This window comes from Myotis yumanensis, unplaced genomic scaffold, assembly GCF_028538775.1.
Source record: "Myotis yumanensis isolate MYYU_CA2020_CCGP unplaced genomic scaffold, mMyoYum1.0.hap1 SCAF_5, whole genome shotgun sequence".
NCBI lineage: Eukaryota > Metazoa > Chordata > Mammalia > Chiroptera > Vespertilionidae > Myotis > Myotis yumanensis.
The window spans coordinates 72,561,095-72,573,758 of record NW_027223756.1 but is presented as its reverse complement, the minus strand read 5'-3'; the positions used below and the strand labels follow the sequence as shown (position 1 = coordinate 72,573,758).

At 45.9% G+C, this 12,664-nt stretch overlaps 1 protein-coding gene across 1 annotated transcript in view; it reads left to right on the top strand.

The window, feature by feature from the left end:
• The first annotated feature begins 4,986 nt into the window (after nt 1–4,986).
• BLK (BLK proto-oncogene, Src family tyrosine kinase) overlaps nt 4,987–12,664 on the top strand; it is a 48,337-nt gene continuing 40,659 nt past the window's right edge. The window contains exon 1 of the mRNA XM_070415494.1: nt 4,987–5,147. The gene's annotated coding sequence lies outside the window, so the exon portion shown is untranslated. The remainder of the gene's footprint in view (nt 5,148–12,664) is intronic.

The following is a 12,664-nucleotide window of genomic DNA, read 5'->3' as shown; positions in this document are numbered from 1 at the left end:
CTTTGACTTTCTGTATTTGGACCATGAGTGGCTCACTTATGTTATGTTGGTTTCATTTAGTTTCTTGACTGTCCTAGTCAGTTTGGGCTACTTATAAACAACAGGAATTTATTTCCCACTGTTCTGATGATTGGGAAGTCCAGATCAAGGTGCCAACAGATTTGATGTCTGATGAGGACCTGCTTCATCGATAGCTATCTTTTTAAAAAATATATATTCTTATTGATTTCAGAGAAGAAGGGAGAGGGAAAGGAAGAGAGATAGAAACATCAATATAAGAGAATCATTGATCATTAATCAGCTGCCTCCTGCACACTCACACTGGGGATCAAGCCTGCAACCTGGTCATGTGCCCTGACCAGGAATCGAACCATGACCTCTTGGTTCATAGGTCAATGCTCAACCACTGAGCTACACTGGCCAGGCAATGGCTATCTTTTTGCTATAACCTCACATGGTGGAAGGGAGGAGGAAGCTCTCTCAGGCCTATTTTATAACGACACTAATTCTTATTCTTTCCCAGAATATAAAACTGAGAGACTTTATTTCTATCCAACTTACATGACCAAATCATTTTTCAAAGGCTCCACCTCCTAACATCATTATATTGGGCATTATGTTTCAACATATGAATTTTGGGAAGACACAAACATTCACACTGCAGCATTGATTCTCTAAGTCAATGTTATTCATTAACACTGGAGAATTTTCAACTAGCTTTTCTTCAAATAATTTTTCTGTGTCTTTTTTCTCTTTCCTCTCTTTTGGGACTCCTATTACATTTATTATTTAAACACTTTATATTGTTTGTCAGGTCTTTAAGGCTCTGTTCATTTTACTTACCCCTTTTTGCTTTCTTTCTTTCAATTGGATAACTTTTATTGCTGTATCTTCAAATTCACAACTTCTTTCTTCTGCCGTCTCAGATCTGCTGTTGAGCATAACTAGTGATTTTCAATGTTAGTGTATGTAGTGTTCAACCCTAGAAATTCTTGATTTTTTAAATAATTTGCACTTCTCTGTTGAGATTCCCTTTCTGTTGACTCACTGTTAATATAAATTGTTTTAATTCATGAAGCATAGTTTCCTTTTATTCCTTGAACAGAACTATAACAGCTTGGAGTCAGAATCTATTCTTTTTACTGGTCACAGTTTCCTGTTTCTTCATGAATCTAGTAATTTCTAGTTGAAAATTGGACATTGTAGCAACTCAGAATTCTGATTTATTTTCCCCAAAATGGTTGGTTGGTTGGTTGGTTGGTTGGTTTTTTTACTGACTCACCTGCATTTGAATTGCAAAGTTGGTCCCCTCCATAGTGTGCAGCCACTGAAATCACTGTACAGTTTTTGTTTTTAGTATTTGACTTGGTTTTTCAGTCTGGCTCTCTAAGGGTGTCCCCTGTTTCTGCATTGTTTAATGGTCAGGCAATTATTTAGACAGGGATTATGCTCAGACACCTTGAACATATAATCCTTCCATTTTCTGTTGTCCAAGCTGTTTGTAGTTGGAGGAACAAACTCAAATCTACAGTAAGTCCTCGGGTCTCCCTTGGCGTCCACTTTTTGCTGCACCCTCAGCCTCCCTGACTCACACATATTTTAGCAGTCAGCCAGGGAGGTATGGGAGTGTATTATCTCAGCCCTTTCATGGCTGTCTAACTTCCAGGATTTCCCCCATTACACTTCTGGGTGATCTTCTACCCATTCTGAAGAGAAGTTTTAACTGTTAAGAGGTTAAGCCAAGAAAGCTGCAGTTTTTCACTTCCTGTCTAGAACTGATTCCTTGACCTCTAACTTATAAAACTGCAGGTATTCATTTTCCCACCCCAGACCAAATCTGTCACCTCCAGCTGATAAAGCTACTGGTTTTCACAAATAGCCCTCAAAACAAGCTCGCCATTCCCACAGGGAAAGCTGTGGTTCTCATCACCCAAGCTAAGGACTGGAGGAGGGGGAAGAGGCGTAGAAGCCCTGGGCAAGAAGACCACAGACTCAACGACCATTCAGATGCAGTAGCAGGTTTTCAAGGTCAAACACAGCTAATGCCTTTGGTCATTCTCCTGTGTCCTGAAATGTTTGGTTTTGACAGCTTTGTCTGGTTTCATACTTGTTTCCTTCAGGAGGAAATGGCCCAACATCTCACACCACCATTCCTGAAGTGAATCTTGGACTGGATTATTTTGATGTTTCTTCCACTCAAATATTCTATTGCCCACAGCTTTCAATTTAGATCAGAAATGTGCTGGTGTTAGGAGGCGGGTGAAGACACATGGAAGGAGAGCTCTGAATTTTGCATAAGTCACCTCAAATGAGCAAAAATAAACGAGGAAGCCAGTGAAGCTGAACCCTGAACTGGGGGTGGTAGAGTCAGGGCCCAGTCTCAGTGCAGCTCGGAGAGATCTCTCTGAGGCTGTCTAACAAAAGTGTCTAAAAGGCCTCCCCTGGCCTCCCCTACCACATCTCAGTGCTCCCCATCTCCTCTCCTGGGTCTGCCCCCCACCTCCCCTCTGCCATTCTCAGGGATTCTACGAGTCTGTAAGGGTGAAAATGGCTGAAATTAACTTTCACTTCTGCTCAGACATCTGAAACCCAAGAGCCAGGTCATTTCCTTGTTCTTTTCTGAGTAGCTACAGGAATCATTTCTGTGTTGTTTTTTTCCGACCCCTGTCTGTTGGAGGTGGACAGAAAGATGAAGTTTTTTTCCAGACCACACAAAGGACAGCTTACCCTGAACCTACCCCCCCCCAGCCCCCCCCCCCCCCTGCCCTGCAAATTCTCACATCCCCTCTCCCTCCAACCTAATTAAATAGATGAGCCAGAATCAGAGGAAATGGATTTTCCCCTTAGGAAGGTAGATTTCCTGCTTCCCACTATATTCTCTGTATCGTCGGGTCTAAGCATATGAAAGTTGTCCAAAAGTCACTTATTGAGTCCCCATTGATGCGAACATTAGACATAACTAGGCAACATCACTGGATCCTTGTTCAGTATAAGGTTCCACTTAGGTATCTGTCCTTAAGTGTTTGCACGATTCTCAGTCACAAATCATGTTCAAAGCCATCTCCTTGGTAACTTCCCCCAGTAATCTCTGATGGAGTTATTGCCCCACCCTAATACTGCACCTTGTGGAGGCATCCATGGCTGCACTTACCTACCCCATTCGAATTGTCTGCTGGATCCTCTTCCCAGGCTCCTTAGGCTGAGTCCCTCAGGGGAGGGTCATGCCTATTTATATCTCTGCCCCCAGCTCTAGGGTGTGCTCACCACAGAGCAGACATTCACAAAAGCTTGCTGTGCTAACTGAATTGAAATAACAGGACTGAATAATCTCATCTCACATTAAGTTTTAGGTTATAAGTTTAAGCAGGTCAATATTCTCTCAATTTGTATTTAATGCTTAGGTCCAACTCTCAGGTGTCAGGAGGTGAATAGAATAATAAATTAATAATAACTATGCTTGGGTGAGCGCAGCTGGTTCTGGACTCTGCTCTGGGCCCTTTGCTAGCCAGGATAGAAGACAAAGCAGTTTGAAAGATCATATTTGGGACTTTGATTAGGCATATTCACATCAGCTGCCAGTTCTTCGGAGCTTACTAAATATCATAATACTTATTATTTGTTAACCTACTTATTCTCACAAAAACCTTTCAGAGAAATAAAGCAGAATCCTTCGAAGGAGCCTTAGAATCCAAGAACACTATGTTGCTATGAACACCTGTCAAAAAGCTTTTTTTCTACCAGGAGCTCACAGCGAAGTATTGTCTTAGTCCTGAAATCCAAGCAAAGAAACTCCACCAGGACACTGAGACTGTGGGCTGTGGTCCCAGGCCAGGGATAGAAGCAGGTCTATTTCAATTCCATCCCCAAGGTTTCCAGACATAAAGGCAGAAGAGGAGCCCACTCACTGGTTCCCTTTGGTCCATGGATCAGACAGCAGGTGAGCTCCAAATTTTTAATTAAATTATATTTTAAAAAATAACAGCGGGTGACCAGTGGCTCACCTGTCTGGCTGGACCAGCAAGTGTCCTGAGATCATCTCAGCAACCTCCTTGGTCCCGTCAATCCCTCGGCTGGTGGAGTTCAGGGTGGCACCTCACACTCTAGATCAGGGGTGGGCAAACTTTTTGACTCGAGGGCCATAATGGGTTCTTAAACTGGACCGGAGGGCCGGAACAAAAGCATGGATGGAGTGTTTGTGTGAACTAATATAAATTCAAAGTAAACATCATTACATAAAAGGGTACGGTCTTTTTTTTTTTTTTTTAGTTTTATTCATTTCAAATGGGCCGGATCCGGCCTGCGGGCCGTAGTTTGCCCACGGCTGCTCTAGATGTTGAGGTCCTTTCCCATTGCCTCTACCATTCTCTGCTCCTCTGAGTTTCCGTAGCCAAGGGAAGTAGCACATTGAAGAGGCTCTGAGAGCAGAATCAGCGACTGGCTAGCATGCTATGAAAAACAAAACAACGGGGAAGTAGCATTTATTGAGAGCCAATTCTGTGCTCCTCTCTCACACCCATTCTATCATTCATGCTCATAGTATCTCACAGGCCAGGTATTAGCAGCACTATTTGGAAAACCAAAGCAACAAGGCAGAGAGAACTGTGGCACCAGCTCACACAGGTGGCACCAGGCAGCAGATCCCAGTGCTGCAACACAGAAAAAATACCTGATAGAATTATCTGGAAGTTTTACTAACTCTGCTAGGCTCATGTAGGAAAAACACTGCCCATGTTGGTAAACCAAAACCCCATGAGAAAACTTTCTGGTGGCACAGGGGTGTTGTGACCAATGTGGCCCAGGGCCAGAGAAAGACCAGCTGCTCCTGGGCCTTCCTCCCGGGCTGTTCTGGGGCAGAAGCGCCCATTGGACCCAGTGAGCCCATGGAAGCTTTCAAAGTGCTCGGGAGGGGCGGGGCTCCTTGGGGGCGGCTGGTGCAGCTCTGACCACAGACCGGAGAGCCTGCCACCTCTGCCGGGTGCTTGCCATCGTCAGGAAGCCACGAGCTGCGTGAACTGATTGAGACCGCTGAGATGGGCTTTTCCTTTAGGATTGCATCAGCCCTTGCTGGATGTGGTTAGAAGGCTGCTAAACCACAAGGATGCTGGGATTTGAAGAGCTATAGTGACAAGCCACTGAGCATTGCCAAGGTAAGACTCTGCATCTTCTGCCTTCTAGACCATCTCATTTCCTTAAACTGTGCAACCAGTGCTCTGAGGCCCATGGTTGAGAAAGCAGGCAGGAGCGGCGCTATGGATGTTATAGATGGAGAGAAAGATATTAATATGATGAGCCACACCAATGAATAGACTGTTCCACTGTTGGTTTGTTTTAATTTAATTTAATTTTTTAAATATATTTTTATTGATTTCAGCGAGGGGGAGAGAGATAGAAACATCAATGATGAGAGAGGATCATAGATTGGTTGCTTCCTGCACGGCCTCTACTGGGGATCAAGCCCCGAAACCCAGGCATGTGCCCTTGATCAGAATCAAACCTGGGACCTTTCAGTCCTCAGGCTGACGCTCAATCCACTGAGCCAAACTGGCTAGGGCATTTCGTTTTAATTTTAGAGAGTTTTTTATTTATTAAAGCTCATCCATTCCAGGTAGATTCTGCTTCTTGGGCTTTTTAAACTGGAAAAGACAGTGAATATGCCATAGAGGAAAACAGACAAGTCTGAGGGCTGGGGATACGGGTGGGCACACATGTTTCAGTTGGGGGCAGGGGGTGGCTCTAAGCAAGTTACTCAGCCTCTCTGTAACAGGTAATGGCATCTCCAGGGCAGAGTTGATAGAGGCTAGCATTATGTGTGGCTCCAGGTAAATGCTTGGTTGTTGCTTTTGCTTTGTTTGTTTTTGAAAAAAGTTTTCCATTTTTAAGCCATTGGGGGCAGGGTGATGAAATAGGTTTAATGATGACCTTTTTGGCTAAGAGATCTATTTGGCCAGCTGTGGAAAGGAAAGAACGGTTGATAACAACATCCTGAAGATTTTTTTAGAAGTCTGGGGTTTTGACAGATTTTCCATTCATTTTCTAATTGGCCACTGCTTTCATTCTCAACTATCCACATTACCAAGGAACTAAAGAATCACTATCATCATGCTTCCATAGTTATAGAGGAGAATTCTGCATAATAGATATGTTGTAGACACTCCTCTGTCCTTGAGAGAAGCTGTATTCCCCTCACCTTGAGTGAGAACTGGAAGTAAAGATGGAAAGGGGGAAATAGAAACTCTATAGTGGTGAATACGGGCAGACACCACCTTAGCCAGGTGATCAAGGTTAATGTCTTGAGGCTAAGTCATATATTGTGTAACTTCTGCTATGATACTTGGAAAAAATACTTCACCTTTGTGCTATTATTTCCCCCAATGCATAACCCCAGTCTAGTCAGGAAAAAACATCAAACTCAAACGGAAGGACAGCCTACAGACCACTTGACCTTCAAGTGTGTCAAGGTCATGAAAGATGAGGAAAGATGGGGAAACTGTCGCACATCAGAGGAGAGTAAGGAGACAGGACAACTAAATCCAGAACTCACATCCTGGATTCAATTGAATCCTGGATCAACACACACAAAAAAGTCATTAGTGAAAAATAGGTGAGATCTAACTGAAGTCTAATATTTTAATTGATGTCATTGTACCAATGTGAATTTCTTAGTTCTGGCAAATGTACCATGGTGAGGTAAAATGTTAACATTCGGGGAAGCTGAATAAAGGGTATATGAGTAGTCTCTATATTATCTTTGTCATTTATTTGTAAACCTAAAATTGTTCTAAATTAAAGAGCCAAAAATGTATACTTATCCTGCCTCAGAAGGGGTCAAAATCTGAACATACTTGGGAAAACTGGCATCTATGGCCCAGTGGTCCCCATTATCTCTGAACATTCTGGAACATAGGAGACCATTCTCTCTCCCAACCTGCACCTTATTCCAGGAAAGCTCTATATTTCCCTCTCTTGATAGTATTTCTCACCAGTCATTTCTTTTCTCAATCAGCACACATATCTTGAGCCTTCAGTCTGTGTCAGAGGTTTTAGAGTCAAGTACCCCTCCCTTTATCGGCCCAGCAGAGCTCACTGGGCTGGATCAGGCTCTCAGCCCTCCAAGTGCTTGCCCAGCTGCTCAAGCCTGACCCCTCTCCAGTTAGGAAGCAGAAGACCAAGAATGGAGGCAAGTGGGGGCCCAGACCCTGCACAGAATACCTGGATGGGATCTGCTTGCTGTCCTCTGGGCTCAATCATCCCTACGGAATCTGTGGCCAGCCAAGCAACTGGGAGCTGTTCCGGGAAACACTCCCTTTGAGTGGAGCTGTGGCCTTAGGGGCCTAAAGTGGGACTCCAAGGGTCAGTTCTTGCTTGAGTGACAACCTGTCCTTGGGAGCCCACTCTGCTGCCCTAGAATCTGCAGCAGCCAGATGAGACCCCCAGGGACCAACATCCTTGCTTTTGAGGTTCGGGTGTGTGGATAGGTGATGAGGAGGCAGAGAAGCTTGGCACCGCCCCCCCCCACCCCCCACCAACACACACCACAGACACAGAAGAGCAGGTGTGCCCTTGTGCAAAAGTGATGTCTCAACCAGATTGCAGAAATGCTTTGGAAGCAGGAGAGAAAGAAGAAAGAATTATGAAACCACAGGAAGACAGCATGTAGATGAAGATCACACTTAGATGAAGATCAGAACTAAAGAGTGGTGATTACCACTGGGCCTACACTACCTTTCCTATCGAATCTCCTGCTCCCCACACTGCCAACCTGTATGCTTTGACTACACCAGCCACAGGCTGCTTCTAGAATGCACCAGCCGGTGCTCCTGCTGGCCCCTCTGTCTGGGGTCCCCTCCCCACTTACTCATGCAGGCAAGCCCCACTTGTTCTCATTCTATGGACCAGCATCAATGTCTTCTCTTCTGTCACCAGTGCCCAAATCCATCCCTGTGTCCCCAAGAACCTTCTGCACATGCTTAGGGCCATATGTTTTCAGATCTGCTGGTGGGTTATTTTGTTTTATTTTATGCCCAAGTTCTTCTCACTGGGCCTGAGCTCCTCCAGGGCAGGGACCAAGTCCTCCCTTCGGGTCCCAGCACCCAGAATAGTGCCAGCACAGGGTGGATACCCTGTGAAATGGTTCTTGAGTGAAAGAATCAAAGGGCAAATTCTTGAACGCAAGTGAAGATTAAGACAGAAAAAGGCTTGAAGGAGCAAAAGCATGTAAGACTTAATGATGGCTCTTAGGCCCAATGAGCTCCAGTGCCATCGCCACATGGGAATTTTAACAGGGGCCCTTGCAGAAGGAGATGGCCATGTGGGCCAGGTGAAGGTGCTGGGCCTGGGGCCAGCCAGTTCTACACTAGGACCTACCTGGCTCTGCTACTTGCCACCTGGGGGAGTGTGAGCAAATGACCTAACTCTGTGAAATGGGAACAGTTGCATCTAGCTCCGAGCCCAGATGTGAGAACTAAATTGAGCAAGATGATCATAGCACAGAGACTGAGACATACAAGAGGCTCTGCCATGGGCACTGCTGCCCCCACGTGACCTCCATTCCCCATGGGCCACTGTGTGGTTCATGCTTACTTCCAAAACCATGGTGGTTCTCTTGGGTGCCTTGTCATCACTGGCCTCTGCACAGCTTGATACCTGGGCTGCTGGACCAGGACCAGGTTGAGGCAAGCAAGACACCAGTGGCACAAAAGTTAAGAAGGTCCTGACTCTCGGTGTCGCTCAAGTTCAGGGAATGTTCGTATATGTTTATGTAGTATCTGCAAGGGTATGAGATGATCTGTGCTTAATGAATTAAGTCAGGAGTTCTGACCTTCATGACCGTGGACCCCTAAAGAATTTCATGGGTCCTATGAAGTCCTGAACTTGAATGTGAGCTTTTGTGGACATGCACACCTTTCTGCAAAGAGTGCTTATGGCTTTCATCAGATTCCCCAAAGGATTTGTCAACCCCAAAATATTTGGAATCACCAAGTCCAATATTTACTAAAAATAATTTAATTTTCTCTCTCAATGTTTTGTGCAGAAAAGAAAGTGGGAAGAACTTGGGCATAGGAGCAAGACAAGGCAGCCATGCCTTGAGAGGTCCTATTGCATAGAGGTTGGACACAGCCTTGTGACCAGAGGGTCTGAGTTCAGGGTTGAGTCCTGCCACTTTCTGGCTGTGTGACCTTGGGCAAACCACCAAATGTCTTCATTACATAACAATAGTTTGACCTCACTCTATACTGGCAGCCTTACCTATCTCAGGCAGATTACTTAGACCCTCAAGTCTTATTTCTTTATTTATTGATAACAGCACATCACAGGGTTATAAGAATTAAACCCCGAAGACCTAATTATTAGGTGAGTTGAAACTGAAAAGTCCACAGTAGCTGCCAGTACTTGAGTGCCAAGAAATGTGCCAGGTGCTTTGTGCACACAGTTCACGCGATCCCCACAACAGCCCTATGATGACCTCAGGAACCACCCAGATGCAGACTCAGGTCTGTGTGACTCCGAAACCAGTGCTCTGACCTCTTCGTTAGTCGGTCTATTATTCGCTCACTGTGTGTGGATCACTGATTCGAGCACTTTAAAAAGGCAAGGGAAGCTCATCGCCTGCACCAAGGTGAGCGCTGCACATACGCTGTGAAGTCCTCCCCAGTTTGCAGACACGAGCACCGCAACTTCGTGGGAATGGAGAGACAGACGGAGGAGCTCACGACACGTTCACACAACATCTGGGAAACCTCTGCCGGTGGAAGTTGCTGTTCCTCCAGTAGGCGCCTGGCGCGACCTGGCCTGAAGAAACAGCCCTCCAGAGAAGGCCTGCCTCATCGTGGGCTGGGTCTCTACATGCCAACTTCCCTTACCCTTTCTCAATGGGCATGATTCCTGTGCCCACGCGCTCAGCCTCCTTGCTGGCGCCTTTCCTTACTCCATTGCTCCCACATCTGTCCACCCTTTGGCATCAGCCCTCCTCTGAACACCTCCTGCCTTGTGGCTTCCTGGCCCTGGAACTGTCAGTGGTTGGCCACTACTTATTGTGACATGCGTGGTAAGCCAGACTTGTGCAGGTACAGAAACGTGGGTCTCTCTGAAGTCAGACATGTCCAGCCATCCTTCCCACCCCAATGGGTCTGTGATGGGGCTGTCACCCAGGTCCTGCCCTCTCTTGGGCCATCAGACAAGGAGCTGCAGAGGGAGGGTTTTTGCAGGAACCAGAGCAGCCCTGTGTCCGTCCGCTGAGCGCTTTGGGAAGGAAATGTCACATGTGCAGGATGTGGGCCGACCCTTGCTCTTACTGTTCATACTCCCCCTCACCCCCCACCCCAGCTGCAGGTGCCAGAGCCCACATGTGAGGGAGGCGGTTAAGGGGCTTGGCCTGAGGGGAGTGAGTCAGGCCTTGAGGTCAGAGCTGCGCTGCTATTACTTAGGAGGCTATACTGATGACCGGTGTGCTGATCGTGACCCGTAGCAAGGTCAAGCGGCCTCCTGATGGATGAAGCTGCTGCCCCTCCTGTGGGTGACACTGCAGGAAGCTTTCTGTAATTTTCTCTGGGTGGCTGTCATGAGAATAGCTAACCTCCCAGCACCCAAGGGGACCCCGTGGGGCTACCACGTCTGTTTCCAGCATTAGCAAAAGGCAGCCAGGCCCCAGGCTTTGGCTTTGGAGTGATTCTAATGCCTTCCCACCAGGACCAGGTCTGGGGCTCTGGACAAGTCATTTACTTCTGACTCTGTGCACCAGCCTCCTTGTGGGTGGGATGAACCTGAAACTCAGAGGGCCTGCACTGTGCAGGGTCTGCTGGGAACAATGGAGGCGCCATCACTGCAGATTCGGGGTTTGTGTGGGGCTGGGTATGCAGGGCTCTGACCATGTCTGCCAGGCCCAAGCTGCTCTCAGCTGCTCCTGAGGCAAGCAAAGATCTGGGCTGCCAAGAGGCAGGTGATGGGCTGCAGAACTGGGAAGAGCAGGCGGATTTTGTACAGCTATAGCATTTCTTTCCTTACTTTGTAAAAATCATATAATACCTAAACATCTTGTGAAAACAGATACAAGCCATCAATAATTCCACCACCTTCACATTTTTTACCCAAGAGCTGCTTGTCTTGGTTCACATGATGCATTTTTTTTCACCGCTGGAACCTTGAAAGATAGATGACTTCGGAGTCTGCTTTTTTTTTTCTTTCTTCCTTTGTTTTTTTCATCACGACATAGACATCTTTCCCACAGCTACACGTCTTCACAATGATCATTTCTGAGGCTGCAATAACATTTCATTGTATAACTCTATTTCACCATTTCAACTAGACGTTTAGTCACTTCCCCTTTTTTAAACTCTAGAGAGGACTATGATTAAAAACAAAATGCCATGTAGCCAGCAGAGGTGTTCTGAACATCACGGTGCAACTGAAGACTATTCTTTCCTAATCTCTTCAGGGAATGACAATGACATAGGGAGACGGAATGCTTGTTTGGGGGTGCAGGGGGTGGACTTGGAATTGCAGGGTGACAGTGCCTGAGTGTTCATCTCCTCTCATCTAGTTCCCTTGTGTCAGCAGCTATATTCACTGGCCAGGATTACTGATGTGGTCTTTGGCCGGAGAACAGACTTTCCTCTCCGTGAAATGAAATGACTCATAAGGAAACAAAACCCAAGGGTTTGGCCTCATTTGTCCCATAGTTTCAACCAAAGCTCTTAATCAGAGGCCCGTGAATCGTTGTGGGCAGGAAGGGGTCCTGAAACTGCACAAAATTCGACATGTATGTGCATAAGTGTATTTTCTGGGGAGAATGTCTATAATCTCAGCAGATTCTCAAAGCAGGCTGTGGCCCCAAAATGTTTTGAAAAACAACTGCTGATCTATCTATCTATCTATCTATCTATCTATCATCTATCTATCTATCTATCTATCTATCTATCTCCTCCCTGACTCCCCACCCCTCATTTTTGGGAACCTGGGATTAAAATGAAGGATTCCTAAAGATATGTGTCTACATACAGAGCCCCACTGATGAGTTGAGGAACATATTATCCCCAACTTAAAGATGAGGAAACTGAGGCTCAGAAGTACTTCTAAGGCACACAGCCGGCACGTGGGGAGCTCTGGATTTGAACACAAGTCTGCCTCGCTGCCAAGCCTGGGTGTGCACACTCATTATGCCAAAGTACCTTTTGGTTAAGAGAGTTGCTTCTATTTTTACTTCTTTAACCAAAGGTAATTGCTGATGTGTTAGAGAGATTCTGCCATGATTAAGGCCACCCATGGTTCTTGACTAAAGGAAATGTTTTGGCATCTTTCAAAGCCTTGCGTTTCTCTCCAAGGAGTCGGGCTGACACAGAAATATTTGTGGTTGGTTAACCGTTCTTTCCTGCTACAACCATTAACCATAGGAGATGAACTGTGTTTATCAAACTGAAATGTTATCACTCAAGGCTTAAGGAGACAACGTAAGATTGAAATTCAAGAGACCAAACCCAATGGGTGGGAGACTTCAGCCCACAATTTCCTAAACACCATTGGGCCTTTTCAAACATATGTTTTTATTCACAACAAACTACTTAGCTCCACTGAGAGACTTTGGCTATTTAAATGTGTTTGATTCCCTTCTCCCTTAGTAATCCTTTCCTACATCTTTTAAAACTCCAGCCTGCATACCTGGAGGCAAAGA